General features: G+C 35.8%; 1 protein-coding gene across 5 annotated transcripts in view; it reads right to left on the bottom strand.

The window, feature by feature from the left end:
* The window catches only part of WIPF1 (WAS/WASL interacting protein family member 1), a 164,133-nt gene that overhangs the window by 52,356 nt on the left and 86,514 nt on the right, over positions 1–25,263 (bottom strand). For 3 of the 5 annotated variants that reach the window (XM_031960431.1, XM_012544844.3, XM_031960433.1), the window contains 2 exons: positions 18,905–19,080; positions 9,717–9,794 (listed from right to left, as the gene is read on the bottom strand). The exons of the other annotated variants lie outside the window; for them this stretch is intronic. The gene's annotated coding sequence lies outside the window, so the exon portion shown is untranslated. The remainder of the gene's footprint in view (positions 1–9,716; positions 9,795–18,904; positions 19,081–25,263) is intronic. 5 annotated transcript variants of the gene reach the window in all.

Here is a 25,263-nt window from a genome sequence, read left to right as displayed (position 1 = left end):
AAGAGGAGAATTGAAAGAATGGGAAAGATTTTAATACATGTGAATAAGGTGCACAAAAAAGAGTTTGGAAGGGATAGGACAGCCAACAACACTTGATCATCACTCTCATTTGAACTAGTTCAAGGAAGGGAGAATATACCTATATATATATATATATAGTTGAGTACAGATAGTCATATCCAACAGTGAAGTAGGAAGAAAAGAAGTTAAGGGAGGAGAAGAGTAGATAATGGGAAGATAAAGGAAGAAGTGGTCAAATGTAAAACAAAATATTGAAGAGGTGACAGGAGAAAAAAAGAGAAGTAAACATATAAGGGAATGGAATGGAAGTAACTACACAGGTAGAAATCATAATTGAAAATGTAAGAATAATGCAGCCATAAAATGGAGAGAACGAAAGAGTACACTAGAAACAAGAATCTAACAATCTATAATGAGGAGAAAGACAGAAATCTTTCAGGAGTGAAGTGAAGATATCAATTATTACCATTATTATTCAATACTGTACTAGAAATGCTAGCTATTTTAAAAAAAAGACGAGGGGGGAAATGTAAGGAATTAACACAGTCAACAAAGAAACAAAACTATCACTTTTTGTAAATAATATGATAGTTTACTTAGTGAATTTTAAGCAAGTCAACTAAAAATGAATTTAAACAATTTACGTCAGCAAAGTTGAAATATACAAAATAAACACAAACAAATCACCTGTATTTCTGTTAATTATCCCACAAAATCCAGAGGAAAGAGGTAGAGAAATTCCACTTAAAACAAATACAATCAATATAAAATCTTTTGAAGTCATACCTGCCAAGTCATACACAAGAATTTTTTTTAATTTTATTTTTATAAAGCTTTTTATTTTCAAAACATGTATAGATAGTTTTCAACATTCACCCTTGCAAAACTTTGTGTTCCAAAATTTTTTTCTCCCTCTCTTTCTCCCACCACCTCTCCTAGATGGCAAATAATCTAATATATGTTAAACATGTGCAATTTTTCTATACATATTTCCACAATTATCATACTACACAAGAAAAGTAAAATCAAAAAGAAAAAAAATGAGAAAGAAAACAAAATGAAGCAAACAACGACAACAAAAAAGTGAAAATACTATGTTGTAATACACAGTCCAACTCCTATGCTCTCTCTGGATGCAGATAGCTTTCTTCATCAAAAGACCATTGGAACTAGCATGACTCATCTCACTTACACAAAAACTTTATGAACATAATTATAAAATATTCCTTACCCAAGTAAAGGCATATGTGATTGGAAAAATAGTAATTGCTTATGGATGGGCTGAACCATTATAATAAAAATGACAACACTGCTCAAATTAATTTACTTAGTGCCACACCAATTACCAAAGGACTACTTTATAGAGCTATAAAAATAAAAGCAAAATTTAAGTGGAGGAACAAAAGGTAAAAAAATATCAAAAGAATAAGTGAAAAAAAACCAGATGTATAAGAGGGGATTATAGGGTTTGATCTCAAACAATACTATAAAGCTGTAGTTGTCAAAATAATTTTGCATTGGAGAAGAAATATAAAAGTTTATCAGTGGAATAAATTAAGCATATAATACACAGAAGCAAACCATAACAGTAAAATAGTGTTTGATAAATGCAAGAATTCAGTATTTGACAAAAACTTCTGGGGAAAGTGGAAAACAGTCTGGCAAAAGCTAGATGTAGATCAACATCTCACACAGTATACCAAGTTAAGCATAGCTTATAAGGAAATTAAAGAAGCACTGAAGAAATTACTTATCAGATCTATAGTTAGGGGAAGAGTTCGTGAACAAACAAAAGACAGAAAAGTTGATAGAAAGTAAAATGGAAATTTTATTTATATAAGATAATATATTTTTGAATAAATCAACTAAAATTAGAAGAAAAAATATTTGCCATAAGTTTATCTTACAAAAGTCACATTTATATATATATATATATATATATATATATATATATATATATATATATAAAATGGCATAAAATTTGTAAGTCATTCTTCAACTGATAAATGGTCAAAGGATGCTGATGGACATTTTTTAAGAAGAAGAAACCTGAACTTCAATAGCTATGTTAAAAAAAAATTCTCAAAGCACTAGTAGTTAGAGAACTGGAACTGGAACAACTCTTAGGTACTTTATACTTGTTGGATCAACAAAGTAAACAAAAAGGGAAAATGACAAAGGGAAAACAAGTACACTAATGTTGGTAGAGTTATAAAGTGTTCTAGCCATTCTGCAAAGCCTCTAATATATATCAGCTCTTTAAGGTACTTCAAGAGCAAGTGAGAAAGCATCCAGGTAAGATTTATATCTTGCATGTCCACTCTCATAGTGGACTTCCAGGTGGTATTTTTTATGGTAATTAAAAGGCAGATAGCCTTCTAACCATGTTGGCCAATACTCCTTTATTTCAGGAAGACCAAGAATCTCATTTTAAATATCATCAGGCTGCTTGAGCTTTATGTTTACAATTTGGAATAACAAGAGTGGAAGCTAGGAGCATAATAAAAGCCTGTGCAGCTTGCATTCCTTTTTACACTCCTACATTGCCTCTAGGGAAGAACCTTCATGGTTTGAGACCCTATGAAATTTGGCAAATGGATGTGACCCATTATAAATCTTTTGGTCATCTGTCTTTTATCCATGTTGTGGTAGACACTTTTTCAGGATTCACTTTTGCAATATCAGCAGCAAAAGAGACAGCCTGAGTAGTCAGTGGGTTCCTTATCCAAGCATTTGCAATTATGGGTGTGCCACAAGCAATAAAAACAGACAATGGATGTGCATATACTTCTAAACATTTTGCACAGTTTTGTGCACAGTATAAGATTTTACACACTACTGGCATACCCTTTAATCCTCAAGGACAGGCAATAGTAGAGAGGAGAAACAGAGACATTAAGACACTCCTCCAAAAACAAAAAAAGGGGGGAGTCACAGGTAACCCTAGAGAACTTCTAAATCTAACCCTTTATACTATTAACTTCTTGATTTTTGACAAAGATGCACTGGCTCCAGCAGACAGGTTTTATAACCCACCGGAAGGGTGTCCAGTGCGAGCAGCTCCACTATCTTTAGATAATTGCCAGGTGTTGTGGAGAGACCCAGAAAGCCGTGAATGGAAGAGACCAGATAGGTTAACTGCTTAGGGGAGAGGGTTTGCTTGTATTTCCACAGCTGGAGAAGGAATCAGATGGGTGCCAATAAACCATATTTGCTTTGTCCATTGGAGAGAGATGGAGCAGACCCTTGAAACAAAAGAGAAGACCCAAGAAACATTGGGTGGTTTTGTTACTGATTGTGCCCACCACTGAAAGACCATGGTAGTTATGGCGACTGACTCATGGACATCAAAAATTGTTGGACTTCAAAACCCTCAGGAATCATTAGAATCCCTGAGACATAAAAAGATAGTTGTAGGACTTGAAAACCCTCAGGAATCATTGGATTCTCTGAGACATAAGATTGTTGTAGGACTTCAAAACCCTCAGAAATCATTGGATTCTTTGAGACATGATAAGACTATTGTAGGATTTCAAAACCCTCAGGAATCATTGGATTTTCTAAGAAATGATAAGACTGTTGCAGGACTTCAAAATCTGCTGGAATCATTGGATTCCCTAACACATAAAAAGATTGTTGCATGTCTTCAAAAACTTGTAGAGATCATTGGATTCCCTGACACGTGAAGCAATGGACAATAGATTGGTTTTGGACTATCTCTTGACTGCTGAAGAAGGCGTATATGTGACTGTTGTTTACATACCCTCCTTCTAGGACTTCTGGAAATCTTTTATAAAACCATGTTGATTTATATTGTTTGTTATATCACTACTTGCATGTACAATTCATGTTTATTGTACCACATTGAGCCTGTGCTGGCTGTGGGGAGAGTCATCACTAATAACCTGTGTGTTATTGCTATGTGTTTGTGTAATACCTCCCATACTGGTGGGTTTGTGCATACTTGTCTCTAATAAGTCTCTTCAGCCCAGAAACTGCTAGCAATCCTCACTTCCCTTTGGTGCTTTTTATCTCCCTTCCTGAGATGTGAGGGAGGGCGTGATCACCTCCTTTTTAGGGGCTCTCACCTCCCTGAGAAGTCAGGGATGGCGTGAGCACCTGTGTTCTAAAACAAAAGAAAGCGGGAGATGTAAAGGGCTGAAACTCTTGAGTCAATGCACTGAGGTCGGATAACCAAGCAAGGCTAACTACCAATTGGACAATACTCTATAAGCATATGCTTGGAAAATGGCCCTTCCCAGTATCCTGTGCTGGCTCAATAATTGGTGTATAAATTGTAGGAGGGACTAGGGCAGGGGTCCTCAACTTTTTAAATAGAGGGTCAGTTCACTGTCCCTCAGACTGTTGGAGAGCCAGACTATAGTAAAAACAAAAACTTTGTTTTGTGGGCCTTTAAATAAAGAAACTTCATAGCCCTAGGTGAGGAAGATAATTGTCCTCAGCTGCTGCATCTGGCCTGTGGGCCGTAGTTTGAGGACCCTGGACTAGGGGGTAGAGTAAAACTAGCCAGGGTCATTTCTGGGTGGGAGACGAAGAAGGGTTGCGGAGATTCTGCTTCCATCCAATTCAATCCTACCTCTAAAGACAAAGAATAAAGATCAAGGACTTTTGCTTATCCTGACTCTGGCTGATTCTAAGGTATCTAGAGTGTTAACGTGGTCATCACACACACATACATGTGTGTGTATATTTATATGCACACCCACATACCTAGATGTGTGTGTGGGTATGTTTTTTATAATTTTATTTCAATATAATTGGTTTCCTTTGTATTTTGTATTTTGTAGTAGTCTCAGGAGATTGACAGTCCCTATATGTCTATAGATATCTCTCTAGGAGAGCTATACGAAAGTATTCTTGAGCCTTAGGGAGGGCTGTTTTTCCAAACTAATATCTTGTATGGTAGCATATCATAGATAGAGTGCTAGGCCTGGAATTAGAAATAACTGAGTTCAAATCCAGCCTCATACACTTAGTAGCTGTGTGACCCTGGGCAAATCACTTAACTTTACCTCAGTTTTCTCATCTGTACAAGGAGCAGGAGAAGGAATGGCAAACTATTCCATTATCTTTGCCAAGAAAATCCCAAATGGGGTCATGAAAAGTTGGAGTGACTGAATTACAGAAACAAATACCTTATACAAAATCCACCTCCTTTTCAAGGTCCCTTTTTCCTGAGTATTTTATCCTCCACTGAAGTGCATTTTGAATGACATTCAACTAAGCAATTGAGAGCATATGGACATGTTTTTATAAATTTTTAGCTCCAAGTTCCAATCTGGCCTTCATTTATCCCAGGGTTGTGGCCACATTGCTACACACTTGCTTGGTATGGCCTTGGCTCTAGAATCCACACTCTGAGGAAAAACAGCAAACCACTAGGTTTGTTCCATACAGAATCAGAAGTGATCTTATTCCTTCTGACATACACTGAATTAGGAGGCCTTGAAAAAAAGACAATATAGAAGCATACTTAATACTCACTTAAAATATAGTCTCTTTTCCAAATAAGGCCATTTGGAAATCTTGGGAATATGGTAGAAATTCTTTTTATTTTTTGAATAGGATAGTTAATATTTATTTATTTTCAAAATATACCCAAAGATAGTTTTCAACCCTCACTCTTGTAAAAATCTTGTGTTCCAAAATTTTCTCTCTCCTTTCTCCCCTACTCCCCTCCCCTAGACAGCAAGCAATTCAATATAGGTTAAACATGTGCAGTTCTTCTGAACATATTTCCACATTTATCATGCTGCACAAGAAAAATCAGATCAAAATATGTTTAACTCTTGAGAACTGTATCTTTGTTAGGGATATACTTAGAGAGTGTAGATATAATTTGGCTTATTGTGATGTAAAAAATTAAAGTAGGGGTGGAAAAGGAATTATACTGGAAGAAGAGGAAAGGGAAAATAAAACAGGGTAAATTACATGAAGAAGCAAAAAAGACCTATTACAATTGAGGGAAAGAAGGGAGAGGAATGAGCATTTTGTGAACCTTAATCTTGTTACATTTGGATCAAAGAGAATATCAGACCTATTTAACTTGATAGAAAACATCTCATCCTATAGGGAAGTAGGAGGGGGAAAGGGAAAAAGGAAAGGAGAGGGCTAATAGAAGGGAGAACAGAAGCGGAAGGAGAAAGGGATAAGAAAGGGGGAGGGGCTATAAAAGGGGAGGGCTGATTGAGGGAGATTGTGACCAGAAACAAAACACTGGAGAGGAGGGAAAGAGGGAAAGGAAAAAAAAAAAAAAGAAAAATCAGATCCAAAGGGAAAAAAAGAGAAAGAAAAAAGCAAGCAAGCAAACAACAACAAAAAAGATGAAAATCCACATTCAGCCCCCATATTCTTCTTTCTTGATGCATATGGCTCTCTCCATTGCAAGTCAATTGGAAATGGCCTGAATCACCTCATCATTGAAAAGAGATATGGAAGAAATCTTAAAGATCATGGTGAATAATAGAATTATTAACCAAGAAAAGAGATAGGGGGAGAAATAGTCCAGTTTGGGAAAGAAATGTGCCCTTGAGGTTTCCAAGTAAGATTAAAATGCAAAATTTTGCAAGTTTATTGAAACCAAAGGGGCCTTTGAAGTTTGCCCACCCATTAGCCTTATTTCCTGGGGGAGCAGGGTGCAGAAAGTCATCTAACAGTATTTAAAACTTTTAAAACGTACTGCTTTTGTCCATGCTGCTTAAACAAAATTTTCTTGCATTGTCATATATCACAACAGATGCTTCATAGAGTATGATGGATAAATGGAAAGAATAAGGCATCTGGAGTAAGAAGACCAACCACAGAATCCTGACTCTATATAGTAATAATATATAATAATAGTTATATGACTGTGCAAGTCATGGAACATATTGGGGTTTAGCTCTCTCATCTATAAAATGAGGGGGTGAGAGTAGATGAACTCTGAGATCCCCCAAATATCTATGATCTTGTGTCCTATGAAAAAACATCACATACACACACACACACACACACACACACACACATACACACATATACACACACCCCAATTTTTCCTGGGAACAGAGGGGATTTCCTAAGAGATTTCTAGCAAATTAAGTTGTCCAAGATAATGGGAAAGCCCCCTTCTTATCTCTCTCAAAGTCAGCTTTTCACAGAAGGAAAAGACAATTCTTTAAGCAGTTCATCCTTATTACTTGTTGGTTTCATTGCTTGTCTTTTGGTTGGGAGGAGAGCCATTCTTTCCCTCTACCCAGGTGCTAGGAGACAAAAAATTATGATACTTCCCTTTGGGTTTTTTTTTGGATTATTCATCCTCCTTCTTTTTGCTCTCCTTGTTGTTCTCTTCTCCCCCATCCCCCACATTTTTTTCCTATTCAAATGATTAAGAAAAAGTCCAATCCATTTCACTGATAAAGACCAGGATGTCCAACTAGAAAGACTGATGGTTTCTAAATCAAACATATGCATATTAGAGAACAGTTCAGGAAACTTCATGAGAGTCCATGTCTTCAATCAAGAAAGGGACATGAAAGTAATCTTCAAGTTTTTGAAAGACTGTTATGTGGAAGAGTAATTCTTGTTTTTCCTGTCTATCAAGAGCAGAATAAAGAACAATAAATGGAAAATGCAGAGATGCAGATTTAGGCTGGACATCAGAAAAAATTCCCTAACAATTAAGTTTGTCCAAAATGTTGATAGGACTATCTAGCTAGTTTATGCATTCCTTGGAAATTCTGGAAGTCTTCAGTCACACCTAAAACCAACTCATTGGGCACATGATAAAGGGAGTTCTTAGAAGAGTATTTACCTGGTCTTTAAGGTCTCCTCTAACTTTGCATTTTATGATGTTAGAGGTCATCTGTTTAGCTTTACTCATTTTACATATAAGGAAACTAGGGCCAAAAGAGTTAAATAATTTCCCCATGGTGACTCAAAGAATCAGTGGCCAACATATAATTTGACCCCAAGTCTCTTAACTCCACTTCTGTTTCTGTCCATTTTGCCACACTGTTTGCTATTTAACTCAGGAGGAAAGAATAAGAGGATACTAATTTAACCTGCCACTTCTGGTTAATTATTAAGTAGCTTGTTATAAGTGTTTCAGGTGACCTATGCTCAGGAAAGGACTTTTATTACATACTTTTCATCATAACTATCTGACAAATAAAGAAAAACTTTTTTTTAATGTTGCTTTTAGATTTTAATCACACTGATTATTAGCATGTAGATAGTAGCAACCATGAATGTAGAAGGAAGTTTGGCCAACTTGGCTTACATCTTACTATGGGGGAACATCTTTCTGGTGAGAAGAATCCTACAGGATCCTTTTTTATCTTCAAATCCTATGAGATCCTCAGCCACATCTTTTGATTTTGAGACAAGAGGTTTAAATGTAGATTTCTTTGATTTTTTAAAAAAATCCATGTAGATTTATAGGTTTGCAAAAATAAGTCTGCTAATAAAGTTAACTTGAAGGCCAGTCCTTCATTCCAACATGTGGCCTTTGTGGAAGTAAGTTGTGCCCAGAAAAGTCTCCCCTCCCTATACCGGCTGGAACAGTTGCCGGATGTGGAGAGTCACAAGAATCACCAATGATCCCCACAGGCCACAGCAGCTCACATCTGCCTGAGTTGGAGGGTAAGAGAATTCCATGGAAGTATGCAGACCATTGGGAGTATATGCACTCCTGCTTTCATCCTTGTACAAACAACTTCAATAAGAAGGGTTGGCCCAATGTCCATTGTTGGAACTTTAGCTGGTCTTGTAAAGGAACTTGAGGATAAGAAATTGAGAAAGAGAAAGTTGTGAAAAAGAAGGGAAGAAATTGTGGGAAACAGGAGCAGTTTTGGGGAAGTTAATTCTAGGGGAATGCCACTGCAGTACACATGGTTATTGTCCCCTAAAAAACTTTATCCCCAAACTCATATTTTTATTTCATTTTTATTTACCACAAAGCCTGAAGTCCCAACAATTAGAATTATTATTATTATTTTGATATTAACAAGCCACTTTTTTTTTTTTAAATTGAAAACACCTCTAGGAGGGTTAAAGAATCATTAGTCATTAAATTCAGTTTACTTTCCTTTTAACACCTAACTGAGAACATCTGCACAGAAGGCTTTTGAAGTTGGATACTTATGGGGAGGAGTATGATTTTGGAGAACTTTGTAGGTGTGACTGGCTTGGCTGGAATACCACAAGGGAAGGCTTAGAGGCAATGTGTAGGTCCTAAATCTCTGAAAGGAAGACAGGAAAAGAAACAGAAATATATTATCTTAGAGTGAGAAATGACCTTGAGAAGCAATCTGATCCAGTTCCTTCATTTTTACAATTGTGGAAAATGAGGTCCAGAGGGAAAAAAACAGGTCCAAGATTACACAGCTGATAGAGTAATTACAAAAAGAGAAATCCATATCTTTTGACTTCCAGCCATATTAGCTACATAGGCTAATACACAAAACAAACTGAACTCATTTTAAAATTTTGTCTGGAATAGTATATATGGGGAAGGAAGACTTTTCTTTATCACAGGGCCCAAGCACTCTGCAGTCAATTACTCTTAGCAGAACTATTTTGTTATGAATAAACAGATTTTGGTAGACTAACCTGGGAAACTTACCACCACCTCTACATTACTAGACACTAAGCAACTTGGGAGCAGGCAATGAGTCTTATCTAAACATTGTTCTCACCTTTTAAGTAGTGTATTGGTCAGAATTCAAACTTGGTTCTTTCAGACTCCTGGTCCAGTACTTTAGACTCTATGCTGCCTAGGATAGAATAAATGGAAACCTATATGTTTTCTTATTTCTAAGGGTTTGTATCAGACAACCTCTTTGAAATCTTTAAACAAATATACCTTGTTATAACATGTAGTATAATACCTTGTTATAATATGTAGTTTATTTTAAACCTGGAAATAATATAATGATCTCTAAGGTTTGTTTCATACCTCTTCAGTTTTAAAGAACATGTTTTAGATAAAAAGTTCTCAGTTGTGTTACAATAACTCTGAGAGCCAAGCTAGAAAAATTTCCAATATTTAGGAAATAATAGAATGAGTATTGATACAAAGAGAATAAATAAAGCCAAGTAAACAATATACATCATGATTACCACAATATAAAAAAATCATCAAAAATCAATTGAAAATAAAAAATAATTGAAAATAAATGTGGCAAAACATGAGCAAGCTTTGCCCTGGAGAAGAAATATGAGAAGTCATCATATGAGGTCATTTAATGCAGCCCCTTACAAGCATGAAAATACGTAGGTTTCTCTTTGTTGCTAGCAAGGCAGTATAGTGCCTAAAGTTCTGGATTTATAGTCTAAAAGAAGAGAGCCTAAATTCTGCCTCAGGTATTTATTTATAAGGTAACACCAAATGTTAGAAAAAGCTTATTGCTGGACCTAAGATAGCTTGCAATCTTACATTTTAAATGGTGATTAGGGCAGCTAGGGGATATAGTACATAGAATTCTAGACTTGGAGACCTGAGTTTGAATCTAGCTCAGATACTTACAGCCATGTGATCTTGAGCAAGCCATTTCACCTCTTCTAGCCTCAATTTTTTCATCTGTAAAATGGGGATAATAAGAGCACTTGCCTTATACAAGTTGTTTAGGGATGAAATTATATAGCATATGTAACAAGCTTTGCAAACCTTAAAGAACTACGGAGGGAAAGGGGTTAAGGTAGAAGAAGGGAAGCATAGGAGCAGAAGTAGTTGAGAGAGAAGGAAGGGCTGTGGTGATTACACCACAGGAAGTAGTTGACCTGGAAGGAGGTTATGATAACAAATTACTACCCTTAACTGTAGTTCCTTATTTATCTCACAAAGGGTAAAGAGCAACATCAAGTTTTAAAGAAAGCTAACATCTTGAAGGTGGGGGGATGGGATTCAGAGGGGAGATGGGAGGCAAAATGGGCCATGGAGTAATTTTTCAAATATAGACTATTTACTTTCTTGTGTGGCCTTACTGCAACACACAAACCACATGTTTCGAATCCCTGGAGCCTTTTTGGCTTGTTTTTCTCATTCTTGTCACTGTTTAAGGGAAGTCATGGAATTTCCTTAAACAGACTACCCACTTCTCCTTGTTACCTTAATGAGACTGATAGAAAATTTGCAAATGCTTTAAATTAATTCCATAGAGCTGCAGAATGAGTCACTTAACTACTGGGAAGAAGAGGCAGCCAGTAACAATATAGGTAGACAAAGAAATATGGTTCTCATGAGCACAAAGTGCCTTCTTTAGATGAGTACTGGATGCCATATTCCCACTGCCTGGATCTTTATTTCCCATTTATAGGTGAAGGAATTTCTACCTCAATACATTCCAAATGGGAGCATATCCCACAATATTTCCTTTGGGCTGTTAGACTATCCTAGTACAGACAAATTGGAAGGGATGAGAGGAAAAACTTTGTTTTTCAGGCGGCCTGTTTTCTCTATCAATCAGCAGCAGAGCTCAGTGGTCAGGTCTTTGGAGTTGCAGATGAAGCTGCAAAGGAGGGTCACTCTTTTCAAATCAGTTTGGTTTCAACCAAGACACTGAGAAAGTTAGAACCCTGTTAATAGATGTATCCTCTACAGCCCTATCCCCCACATCTGCCTATCTAATGGGAGACAGAACTAGTAGTATAGTAATAGGCTAATAGTAACATGGCACTTCATTGAGAAATTGCTAGTCTCTAATCACTCTGTTTTCTTACTTTCCTGGCTGGACTAAATGTTGCCTTTGGTTTTTTTGTTTTGTTTTGTTTTGTTTTGTTTTTTGGGTTTTTTTGCATGCATAGCTCCCTCAGACTCAAAAAGGAGTTCTGAGTCTGTGCAAAGTACCTACAGAGCAAAGAAATTGGTTTCTAGCCTAGAAGACATGTTCATTTGAACACACACACACACACACACACACACACACACACACACTATTATATGCTTTCAAACACAGCATAACTTCTTCCCAGCCCAGAGGTAGAATTAGCCTCTTCAAGCAGCAAGTGGGTCAACCGGCTTTGGCTTACATCAAGTCAGAGGCCGGAAGGGACCTAGAGAAATTTATTTAATTAATCTTCTTTTCTTTAGATATGACCACATCATGGGACCACCTAAACCTAAAGCCTGATTCGATTCTTTTAATCCATAATATAAAGATGTGAAAAAGTGGATACATGTTTTAGAAAGATATTTTATACTAATTCTATAAATAGTTTTCAAAGCCCATTAAGATTGTGGGAAATGAGGTAGTCTAGAAATATATTCACTGTACCATCAATTCAATTTTTAAAATTCAGCAAGCATTTATTAAGTAATTATTATGTTGGACTAGGTTCTTAGAATAAAAAAACAAAAACAAAACTCCATTAAGGAATCTCTGTTCTATTGGGAGGAATATAACCCGTACACAAATACATCAATACAAGGTGATTTGAGTGAGGAGAGAGTGCTAACAAGGGATCAAAGAAGACAATCTGAGACATGGAGGAATAAACGGATAATCTGCAAGTGAGTCAACAAACATTTATTGTGCACCTACTATGTGCCAGGCACAGTGAAAAGTCTTGGAGATTCAAAGAAAAGGGCCACAACAATCTCTCAAGGAGCTCACAATCTAATGAGACAGACAATTTGCAAACAACTATGTACAAAAAGATACATTCAGGATAGTTTGGGGATGATTGATAGAAGGCATGTGAAATAAGGGCTTCAACTAACTAACCAATAAGCATTGATTAAGAGCCTATTATGTACTGAACTTTACTATGCTCCAAGCTAGAAGAATCTGAAAGGGAAGTGAAAGCACCACTATCCTCCCAGTTACTTAGATGGAGTCATCCTCAATTCTTCCCTCTTCCTCACTTCCCCCTCCACTCTTCTCTACTTTTCCAATTAGCTGATGAGTCTTGTTGATTCTAGCTCCCTAGCCTTCTGTGGCTACCACTCTAATTTAATATCTCATCATCTCTCACCTGGAGAACTGAAATAGTCTTCTAATTCATATTTCTGCCTGCCTCTAGGCAGGATAAAACACCTGTTCTGTCTGACACTTCAAACAACTGACTCCAACCAAGTTTTTCCAGGCTGTTTTCATATTTTTCTTTCTTATGCATTTTACAGTCAACCAAACTGGCCTACCTGTCCCATGGACAATGTCCATTTTCCCACCTTCATGGGAAGGTGTTTCCTATACCTGGAATGCACTACTTTCTCATTCATGTTTCTTGAAATATCTTTAGCTCTCTTCAAGCCTCTTCTAGGCACTATCAAGTACCATCAGCCACAAGAAGCCTTGAATGATCTCTCCAGTTGTTAGTGTCTCTCCTGCTAAGATTTTATATTTACCTTGTATTTAGTTTGTATTGGTTTATTTATGCAAACATGTTGCTTTTCCTTTGCAGAATGGAAACTTCTTGAGGCCAACAGATGCTTTGGTTTTGTTTGTGTAACCTTAGCATTGGGCACAGTGCCTTGCTCACATTAGCTGCTTTATAAATGTTTATTGAATTAGTGAATGAATGAGGATATTCTAAACACAGTGTAGGGTTTATGTGATGGGATTCAGGCAGAAAATTGGACATAAAATGCCAGACTTAAGAGTTTGTATTTCATCTTAGAGGTAACAGGAGCCGCCCAAAGTTCTTAAGCAGAAAGTCTTGATCAGAGTTATGTCCTATATACTTACCCAGGATAATAGCCCTTTCTGAAATGCCAAATATTGCTAAGCTCAGTGAATGGCATCAAATGGCATCATGTATATCCATCAACTATATAGATTTCCCTCATTAATATAATTTCTCACAGAAACTGAACAGAAAGAAAAGACAGAAGGGAGCAAAAATTTAATTGAATTCAACAAATATTTACTAAATGTTATTTTGTGCTGAGAATGCTAACTCTTTTTTAAGATCATTGAAGTATTTTCCTTTGATCAGCCTGCAGGATGTATAACCTAAGTCCATCAGACAAAGTGATTCATTATCTTAACTTCTTGGAATACCTAGTATCCTGCAAGGATCAATTCATGTGTCATTGCCCACGAGCCTTCAGACGCCCATAGTTGTTTCCTCTCTGAGCTCCACACACTTAGGTTTACTCTAAGCAAAAATAATCTCCTTGAGGGCAGGCAACAGAATACTGCCATTTGTTCAAAACTTTCCCTAAAAAAGTGCATCTTTTCCTCAGTGCCCTTTGATTATAGATATATAAAAAAGACCTGACCCATTTCTCCTTCATTTTATAGATGGATAGACAGGAGTTAAATCACTTGCACAAAGTCAAAGGGGAAGTAAATAGTAGAGTTGGGTTTTGAACCTAAGTCTTGATTTTAAATCCAAAATTCTTTCCACTAGAATCATGCCAGAGGCACCAAAGCTCATACTTATTTTCATGGCTCCATTGCATTAATAATTACTGGAGAATAATAATAACTCACATTTATAATTATGAAATGTTCTACATAAATGATTATTATGCTAATTATGTCTCTTGTAGGTAAGAAGCTAATATTATCCTTCTATCATAGATGAGAAAATTAGGGCTTATCTGAATGAAGCACCTTATCTAGAGGCAGACATCTAGTAAATGTCTGGGGAGGACCTCAAGCTTCTGTCTCCAAGGCCAAGACTTGTCCCACTATGCCCTGGCTGTCTCTCAAATGAATGTTTTTGAAGGTGACACAAAGTTGTTGCTGTTTCTTTTATTAATGTATATTAAGCTGGCAGGAAACAGTCCTGAGCAAAGACTAATGATTCTGAAAAAGTGAAATAACAGCCCTGCTTCTCACATTAGATACTGGCACTACAAGATGGTGGCAGTCAGGCATAAAAAAATCTCAACTCAGTGCCCAGAGTCAAGATGCATCTTAAGCCACTCAGAAAAAATGCTAGGTATTAAGCATTTCTTGGCCAAGGTTTTTCAGAAAGCCAGTATGAGAAGTGCCAAAGGGGCATTTTATTTTCTGAAATACAAAGGTCTTTGATTAAGAAACCTTTTCTAATTAACATTTTTATTGATGTTTTTGCTTTTATATCTAAGTCATATCTGAATATACAATACACTCCCAATCTTTGCCCACGGAGTCTTTTCTCTTTGTAATACAAAAAATTAAGTAGAATCAACTAATAGTGCTCTCATGTCTGATAGCACACTCAACACTCTGTACCCATAATTTTTCATATCTCTAAGGAAAGGGAGTAGATGATTTTAAAATTTCTTTTCTGAAGTCACGATTTGCCACTACACTTACACAGTGTTTATATCATTGTTCTAATGGTGTTTTTTTTAGGAACTTTCTATTCATCTGCTTCTTCAGTTTAATATACAATATTGTTCAGCAATAAAATGAAAAGCCATGATTATTATTTTTTTTTGTCTAGATACCTATCTATTCACAACTATTGGAATTTCTTATCTAATAATTTCTTATCATCACTGTCTTTTTCATCTTGATGTTCAAATCTCTTATAGTGAAATGAAGGATAAAAATGTATACCCCTGTGCTACTTTCTCCAAAGCTTTGTTTGGGATTGTTTAGTGAAATCATCTGAAAAATGTTGGATGAGAGGCAGGGGAAATGGAAGTATGTAAGAAAGGTGAAAAAACAATACAGGATCAAAGAGATACTTAGTCCAATATAATGTTGTGGATTCTTCCAAGATTATAAATATATCAACATTTTTTAAAGCAGTGCCAAAACCAGATAATTGAAAAATAAATCCTTTAAAATGGTATGACCTCTCTGACTAAAGATAAGCCTGGAAAGACCTACATTAACAGGTTGAGTGAAGTGAGCAGAAACAGGAGAATATAACAGGATTATATGATGATCAATTGTAATGAACTTGGCTCTTCTCAACAAGGCAATTCCAATAGACTTGGAATGGAAAATGCCAATTTCATCCAGAGAAATAACTATGGAGACTGACTATGGATTGAAGCATAGTATTTTCATCTTTTTGTTTGTTTGTTTTTTGTGGCTTTTCTCTCCCTTTTGGTCATTTTTCTTGTACCACAAAACAATTATAGAACTATGTTAAAAAGGATTGTACAAAGGCAGCTAGGTAGTGCAGTGGATAGAGCACCAGCCCTGAAGTCAGGAGGACCAGAGTTCAAATCTTCCTGGCTGTGTGACCCTACGCAAGTCACTTAACCCCAATTGCCTCAGGAAATAAAAAGGATTGTACATATTTAACCTATATCAGATTGCTTGCTATCTTGGGGAGGAGGCAAGTGGGGAAGAAAGGGAGAAAAATTTAGAGTACCATGTTTTACAAAAATGGATATTGAAAACTAATTTTACATGTATTTGGAAAAATAAAATACTATTGGGATAAAATTAAATTAAATAAAAAATTTAAAATGGTAGGGTCTCTAAGATCCTTTTCAACTCAAAATGTATTACTCTATGGTACAATATTTGTCATGCCATATAGAATATTTATATATAATATTTATTGCTGAGTTACAATTAGGACACACAGAAAAGGCTTCTAGTAGGAGACAGTGCATGAATCAAAGTAGTCTATTCACTATTCCAAAGCTCAAATTGGATATTCCATTTCCAGCTTCCAAATCTTTGTATAAACAGTCCCTTATACTAGAATGCTCTTCTTTTAATTTCGGCCTATAGAACACATAGCTTTCTTCAAAGCACAATCCAAGTATCAACTCCTATAGTAAGAGTTTCCTGACCTCCTAAATACCTCCCAGTTTTCAAAGTTATTCTCTCAAAATTATTTTGTATTTGCCATACCTCCCTCATTCTCTCTCTCTCTCTCTCTCTCTCTCTCTCTCTCTCTCTCTCTCTATATATATATATATATATATATATATATATAAGTATGTGTGTGTGTATATTCTGAATATAGTTATTTGTATACACAGTATTTCCTCTCAGTAGAATATAAGCTCCTTAAGGGAAAGTACTGTTTGGTTTTTTTGTTGCCCAGAAACTAGCACAGTGTCTAGTGCACAGAAGGTATTAAATGATACTTCTTGAATGAAAATAAATTGAACTGAGTTGAACCTTGAAAGAAATTGAAATTATAAGAGGTATTATGATGGAGAGAATAAGTTTCAGGCATGGGAGACATCTGTAAGTAGGCCTAGAGGCAGAAGCTAGAATATTGTGAATATTGATGAATCAGCCTAGAATATGGAGTGTGTGTTTGTGTGTATGTGTGTGTGTGTTTGTGTGTGTGTATGTGTGTGTTGTATGTGCGTGTGTTAGAGACACAGAGAGACAAAGAGACAGGGAGAGAGGAGGAAGTGAAAAAAGGAGGAGAAGGGAGAGAAAAAGACACATGCACACAACAGACACAGAGAGTCAGAGACAGAGAGACAGAGGAGAGAGAGAGAGAGAGAGAGAGAGAGAGAGAGAGAGAGAGAGAGAGAGAGAGAGAGAGAATTCAGAGGGCAATTTACCCTTGTTTCCTGCCAAGACTAGCAAATGAGAATTTATTCCATGAAATCATGCAAAAACATGAAAATATACTAGCTGGTTTCCTCAGTCATCACTCAATCATCAGATTACTTGGCTAGGCTAGTCTGGTAGCCAGCAGGAATTACTATTTCCACAAAAAAATTAAAGCAATGAGTTGAAGGAAGTGGGATGCTGATGCATTGAAAACAACCTTCAAACGAGAAAAACAGTTTAAAATTTTTTTTTTTTTTCTACATAGCCCTGTGGAGACATGTAGCTGAGCTTGTTTTAATGGAGATTAAACCTGGAGTCACAGTACCCTTTGGCTAATTCTTGATAGCACGAAGGGAATGTATGGAAGTGGCTATTATTAAGAGAATTTGTGCCATAGTCATTTGCTGATAAGAGCAAGCTATAGGAAAAATGATTACAGTATAGTCATGAATAGAGATACATTAAAGGATATTACCTCCCTCCACTGAAGTCTTTCTTTGATGCTTTTTCATCACAGGGGGATGACCCTGGGTCCTTGAAGAAGATATAACAAGTCCTACAAAGTCTGAAAGCTCTCATGAGAGATGAAAGGTGGTTCTTGAGATCCAAGTGGAGGGCACACCTGGACAAGTGCTAACAAGCTTACAGATCCAGAGATTCTCTTTCTAGAGTGCATGGACTAGCCTCATTCACTTTGGAGAGATTCATTTCCAGAAGGTTAGTAAGCAAGTAATATTTTTTTTGACCAGAGCAACTCATGAAATTGTCTTAGGCATGAGATAGTAGTGATGGTGATGGTGGAAGTTTATCATCTGCATCAATGATGGTATAAGCATTTTACAACTTTACTTTTGTTTTTTGGCAAGGACTCTGGATCCCTCTGGAATGTCATATCCCATAATCAAAATCTTCTATTAATGATTGTATTAGAATATATTTTATAAGCTTCTACGATAATACCAGTAGCCAGCAGGTACATAATGCTATCTGACTGAAGTCTTATAAAAACCATATGAAGTAGGTGTTATTATTATCCCTCTTTTACACGTGAAGAGATTTAGAGAGTTAATTCTTAACTCTGAGGCAAGCTGTCATAGCATCATAGATTTAGAGTTGGAAAGGATCTTTGAGGGAATTAAATCCAATCCTCTTATTGGAAACAGGCTGAGGAAGTTCAAATTCCTCAAGTCACAGATATTAAGTATCAAAGGAGGGAATGAAATTCATAATTGGTTTTATTTTCACTATGCCAGACTGTCTTTACTTTCTAGACTACCAAGCCATTGTCTTGCTGTCTCCAGTGAATGATAAAATTTTGTGCTTAGTGAACAGAATTGAAAAGAGGCAGTCTTGTCTTGACTCTGCTCTACCAGAAATGTATTTGTTCTTCCCTACAGAGTCTATGACAAATAAAGTAAATTATAGGATTATAGATTTTTATAGGTAGAAGAGATCTCAGAAATTACCTGGTCCAACTTCTTTATTTTATGGATGAAGAAAGTGGTATCATGAAAAATGAAGGAATTTTCTGAGGGTCACACAGGTAGTAGTAGAAGGCAGTTCAGGATTCAAATCCAGGTCCTCTGACTTCACATTGAGAATTCTTCTCTATATCATCGGTAATTCTTCCAAATATGGACTACTGCAAATTTACAATAAAAATAGCTAATTGTGATATTCACATTTTCTTTTCCTTCCTCCCTCCTCCCCTCTCTCCTTCCCTCTCCCCCTCTCTCCCTCTCTCTCTCTCTTTCTCTGTCTCTGTCTCTGTGTCTCTCTGTGTCTCTGTATGTCTGTCTCTCTCTGTCTCTCTGTCTCTCTCTGTCTCTATCTTTCCCTCTCTCTTCCTCTCTTCCTCCTCTCTCTCAGAAATTGGGGTTAAGTATCTAGCCTAGGATCACATAGCTAGTGTTAAATGTCTGAGGCCTGGATTTGAACTCCTGGCTTCAGGGCCAGTGTTCTATCCACTATGCCAGCTTGCTGTCCCTGTGATATTCCAATTTTAAGACTTATAGAATATTTATACCTAAATTAAGTGGAAAGATAGGACAAATTTCATTTCTGAACTCTGTTTTATAAATATTTGCTATTAACTATATATAATGAAGACTCAGGGCTTCATGATGTTGTTGTTCAGTTGTTCAGTCATGTTTAGCTCTTGTAACCCCATGCACTATATTGTCTATGGGATTTTCTGGGCAAAGATATTGAAGTGGTTTGTCATTTTCTTCTTCAATATATTAAAGCAAATAGGGTTAAGTGACTCATACAGTGTCATATAGCTAGTAAATGTCTGAGGTTGGATTTGAACTCAGGTTTTCCTGAATCTAGGCCCAGTTCTATCCACTGAGCCACCTAATTGTCTATAGTTTTGTATCTGACCCTATTTTGGGGTACTTTTTGTTTATGACAATGATTCTACTTGTTTAGTTCATAATTAAAAAGAAAAACATTTGGCATTCCTTTGAAGTTTTATGTAAAAGTACATAAAATTCTGTTAGAACTAATAAATACATATCTCATTAAATTAGGTTATGAAGATTTTTAGACAATAAGAGGAAATACATTATAGGATCCAAGGAAAGAAAAAATTCTTTGCCTAGTTTCTCTTTCAGTCATAAACTCTTAGCACATTTCTTTACCTTTAGAAGGGTAGAATTTCAGAGGGAAAAAAAATCTTATGATATGCCTATTAATTCATTTCTATAAACTCTCTCTACCCCCACTGGGATAGAAGCAGGAGTGTGAAATGCTGGACCAATTCAAACCAGACTCTTAAATTTTTAGTGTGAACATTTATACATTAGAAACTGGCAAACTCCAGATAGACTTAAAATTGTTGAAAGTTATAATAATTTTCATATTGTAGTTCTATAATTAGATATGAAAACTATGAGTTATGTTATTTTAAAGACTTCATGCTTGTCAATAATATGGGAATTTGGAATTGAGTTCAAATGGCTTTGCAAGTTTATTTTTTTCCTTTAAATTTGCCTTAATTATTCTAAGTATTTCTAATGCATCCAGGAGTCATAATTCACTTTCAGTGTGAATTTATATGGTGTCACTAAAATCTTCTGTTTTTAATTACTTTAACATGTGTTTATTTGAAACTTTTGATTTTGATAATATATTTTTATATTCTAGTTCTAACATAATTGAGTTAATTTGGAAATAATATCAAATAAGAAATATTCTGATATAATCTTTGTAAATACATTGAATTTTTTTAAAAAAAGAAATTGGCAAATACTACAAATCAGGCCTTGATTTGTTGTTTTGTGATTTCTTTAGACTTGAGAAAGTAATGGAGAATATGTTAATAAGGTTAAAAGTATACAGGGCTTATGTGTATTGGCATTACAATTTTTTTCTGAGAGCTGGTTGTTAAACATTTATCAGCACACTCCCAAATAGAAGAATCTTTTCTTAACTTGGTCAGTTAACAATTATTTATTAAACACCTAGTAAGTGCCAAGAATAGTGCTAAGCACTGGCAATACAAAAAGAGACAAAAATCATTCCTGTCTTTGAGGATCTTACAATCCAAAGAAGATAGAATAGATTGTCTCTGATAATTGTTCCTATAGTTGCCCTACAGATTGTTCAACTTGACAATCCACCTGGATGGAAATTCATCCAATAATCATTATCTCTTCACAGGAGATAGTAGACTGGGTTTGAGCCTGTCTTTGATGAATATCATCAGTGTGACCTGAGGCAAGTTACTTAATCTTTAAGTACCCCAGGAATCTTCTAAGGTTAGATATGTAAGAGCAGAATTATTGATTTGCATCTCTGGATGGAGTTTTCACTCTGAGGAATCTCTATACTGATGAAATCACAGTTCTCAAGCAAACCCAACAACCCTTCCCAAACCAAGATAGGGTTAAGATAGCTCAAAACTGCTCTCTTCCTCTGCTTTTTATCATGATCATTTGAGTAAACTTATAATCTGATCATCTTTTTTGAGAGGTGGGGGACCAGAGTAATTAGGCTCCAATATGAAAATTCATGCCACTGACAGTCAAATGGGCAATGACACATTGTTAGTTTAAAACAGCTGCAGACAGCTGGATTATCCTAGAAAGTAATGAGTTCTCCATGACTAAATATCTTCAAATGGAAGGATACTCCTCTGGAAATGCATTTATTCAGCACCCAGTTAGAACAAGAACAAATAAATTAAATAATTCTTTCAAGCCTAGATAACTAGAAATTTATAAAAATTGAAGTTGTCAAGAGAAATATGGGCTTTGCTACATGACTTATAGGATGATAAATTTATAGCTAGAAGGGATTTTGGGGGTGAGGGGAAGAAAAAACATTTATTAAGGAACAACAGAAATATAATTCTATAGCCTTCCCACCATCTTGGTAGGTGGTACCCTAGTCAGCAGTTTTTGTGGTTCATATAACCCAAAATTTCCTTTCAGGATACTCTGGAAAAACACATTGAGCAATATGGGATAGAATGATCTGTTAAAAGTTTCCAGTGTTATTTTTTTTTAGCCAGAAGAAATAACGAATCATAAGACAACTGGGAAAAAGAGATATGTGAGGCAGTGGTAATAACTTTATAAAGCCTCTGAGGGTGAAATTGTTGAGTCCACAGAAGTTACCTTTCCTATTCTCCATAATCTGCTTAATATCCAGCTGTCAACGCCACAGTGAACTCTTAAGTTGGAATCCTCAGTGAATCCAACGGTTCAGCAAAGAGTGGCAGTGAGAACTGACTGTAGTCAAGTAACTCAGAGGCCCAAATTCTAGCTCTGCCATTTATTAACTTTGTGACCATAAACAAATCATTTCATTTTCTCTAAGGTCTCATTTACCTAATCTATAAAAATGAAAGAATTGAATCAGATGACCTCTAAGGTCCAGTGAAAAAGTCTATAATCTAATGTACAAACAAGCAAAGCCAAATGATGGGGTGTATAGATTTTTTGGGCTCTGCCATTGATGGTTTCTTTTCTGTGTTTTATACAGCTTTAGCAACTAGATAACTACTGCCCGGTTTAGAGCTGAGGCAAAATAATAGCTAGAAGGAGGAATTTTGAAATTGCTTAATATTTCAGTAATTATTTGAGAAATGGCAGAAAGGAGGGTTTCTCATGCAGGGTGACCCCTTCTCTGATGACTTTTTCCTGGACACAATGGAAATGACAGGTGTGAGCATAGGGAGGTGTTCCTATCAGTCACTTCCTTCCTTAAGCGCTCTGGTTTCTGGGATAGATTTGATTAGAAATACAGAGCTTTTAGCTTTAAAAGCTGGAAGGAGGTGCTTTATGTTCACCCCCCAGCCAATGCTGACAATTCGATGATGGAAGAAATAGCTGTCACCTAGCTTGACTTTGCTCCTTCAGACTATTTAGATGAATTTTTAAAAATTCCAGAGCTACATGACCAACTTTAGAATGAAATGGAGCTGCTTTCAGATCCAAAGAAGCTGAAATTTTCTGATAAGTCAATTGAATAAGTCTTTGTTCAATTCTTGAGGTGTGTAAGGCTGTATGGTATGCATGTTAAATAGAAAACTGGTCATGGAATCATTAGGAGGATTCAAATCTTACCTCTGACACATATTAGCCGTGTAACCCTGGGCAAATCACTTAACCTCCCAGTGTTCTAGGTGACTCTCTAAAGCTAAATTGTAGCGTAGGTGTCAACCTGCATTGATAGAAGAAATTCCTCACCAGGAATCCTTATGCCAATAAAATATAAGTTTTGATCTCCTAAAAATATGTGTTACTCTGTTCAATGCCTGGGATAGAAAGAAGAAAAAAGACAAAACAGATCCTGATTTCAAGGGATTTATAACCCAATTGGAGGTGGGAGGGAAGGAAGAGGATTGATATTATTACTAGTCTTTCCTAGGATCTTCTCAATGATCAGATCTAAGTCTATGAAACAATTAGAAGGTTCCTCAGCATATGCACAGTTTATAAAGCATATCATCATAAGGAGAAAACAGAATTTCAAAAAGATTCATGAATAGAGAAGTTGAAAAAGAGCTATTGGAAAGGGCAGATTCTTAAACAAGAGAGGGGGAAAGGGAAGGGGAAGGTTGAATTAAGGTCTTTGAAGTTTTCTTTTGTTTCTTGATTTTTAATCATAACCATCTCTGTTTTTCTAATGTAAAGTATCTCAATACTAGCGTCTGTGTTATGCTGCTAGCTAGCTGGTATGACTGGGAAAATTACTTTTCTCCAATCCTCAGCTTCTTTTTTTAATAAAATAAGGGTACTACCAAGCTCACACTGGTGTAAAGGAAGTATTTTGTATATTGTCAGGCTATCATTATTATTATTGCTATTATTATATTTAGTATTATAGTTATTACTGCTATCTTGTTCTCATCCTTTTTGATGCAGTTTAGAATTGGAGAACAAGTTGATCTCTGGACTTTTTTATTTTGTGCATATTTAATATGCACACAATTTCTTGGGTGGAAAAGCTTGTATTCTTCATCCTTTTCTCCCTTCCTTCCTTTTTTTCTTTTCACACTGACAAATGTCTAATCTTCTAACAAGTCTTTCTGCTTCCAACTGGTTCTTTCCTAACCAATCCTTTATCCCACTACCTAAGTAACTTTCTAAAGGAACCACATTGCACAAAAAATTAAGATGGATTACATTATCAAATAAAGGATACATTCCTGATTCTGGCATTCAAGGCTCTCCATGATAAGGTTCCTACTTTCCCTTGTAGTCGTATGTTATTTCCCTTCACATATTTCAAATTTTAGCCAGATTACTTTTCATGCATGGTCTGCCTTGTTGAATCTCCATGCTTTTATTTGGATCACTCTTCATACTCTGAATGTATTCTTCCCCTTCCCTTAGTCCCTATCTCTTATTATTCTTTCCTTCCTTTAGATGTTGGTGAAATCTATGAAGGCTTTATTAACCCTAACTCTCTTCTTCATAGACCTCTCTCCTGTCTCAATTTTCTCACTTTTGCTCAGACCCTTTACTACACCTACAATTTCTCCCCTGTATCAATTTGATTAGTCTTCTCTCAGCTCATTAGATTCTATGTTTCCTAGATACAGAGTATCCCAAAAAGAATTAGTTCATTATAATACTTTACTTGTCATTGTAGGAATTCAATAAATGTTTGCCAAATGAATGAAGGAATTAACAGATATAATATCTCCTATTTCTATTCTCAATGTCACACAACCAAGGTATTTTTTCCTCATGTTATTCTGTGTAGATTTTTTCTTGTGTCTACCATTTTTTCCTCTCATATCATAATTATTTTTATATGCATTATTTCTTTATCTTTTTTAGATCATAAGCTTCTTGAGAACAGGGGCTGCCATCATTGCTCTGTTTGTAATTCAGTTCTTAGTTAATATTAGTTGAATTGAATTACAACTAAAGTAATTAAAACTTAATGTTTAACCCCTCCTTTTATCTATCTTAACTTTTCTACCCACAATTCCATATCTTACTGGCTCCATATGATCTCTCATTCCCTCTCTTACCCTTCTTTTTCTCTTTCAAGATTGGTTTTGATCTTCATTTTAATCAGATTTTTACTTCTATACACATGTAGTATCTGGTGTGTCAATCAATATTTCTCTAGAATATCACCATTCCATCCTTCCTCCCATATTCACTATTTTATCAATCTTCATAGGAATTTATCACAACCACTCAAACTTTTCCTAGAACTGAGGCATTTGAAAAGACCTGTGGTCACCAGGTTGATGACCACCATAATACCATGGTCACATTGGGAATATGAAGACTTCCTGACATTTCTTCTTATAATAACATACGCCAAGTTTAGATTTCATTTCAAAAATAGCATCAAT

This window comes from Sarcophilus harrisii, chromosome 3, assembly GCF_902635505.1.
Source record: "Sarcophilus harrisii chromosome 3, mSarHar1.11, whole genome shotgun sequence".
Classification (NCBI taxonomy): Eukaryota; Metazoa; Chordata; class Mammalia; order Dasyuromorphia; family Dasyuridae; genus Sarcophilus; species Sarcophilus harrisii.
This window is presented reverse-complemented; position numbering and strand designations above follow the sequence as displayed.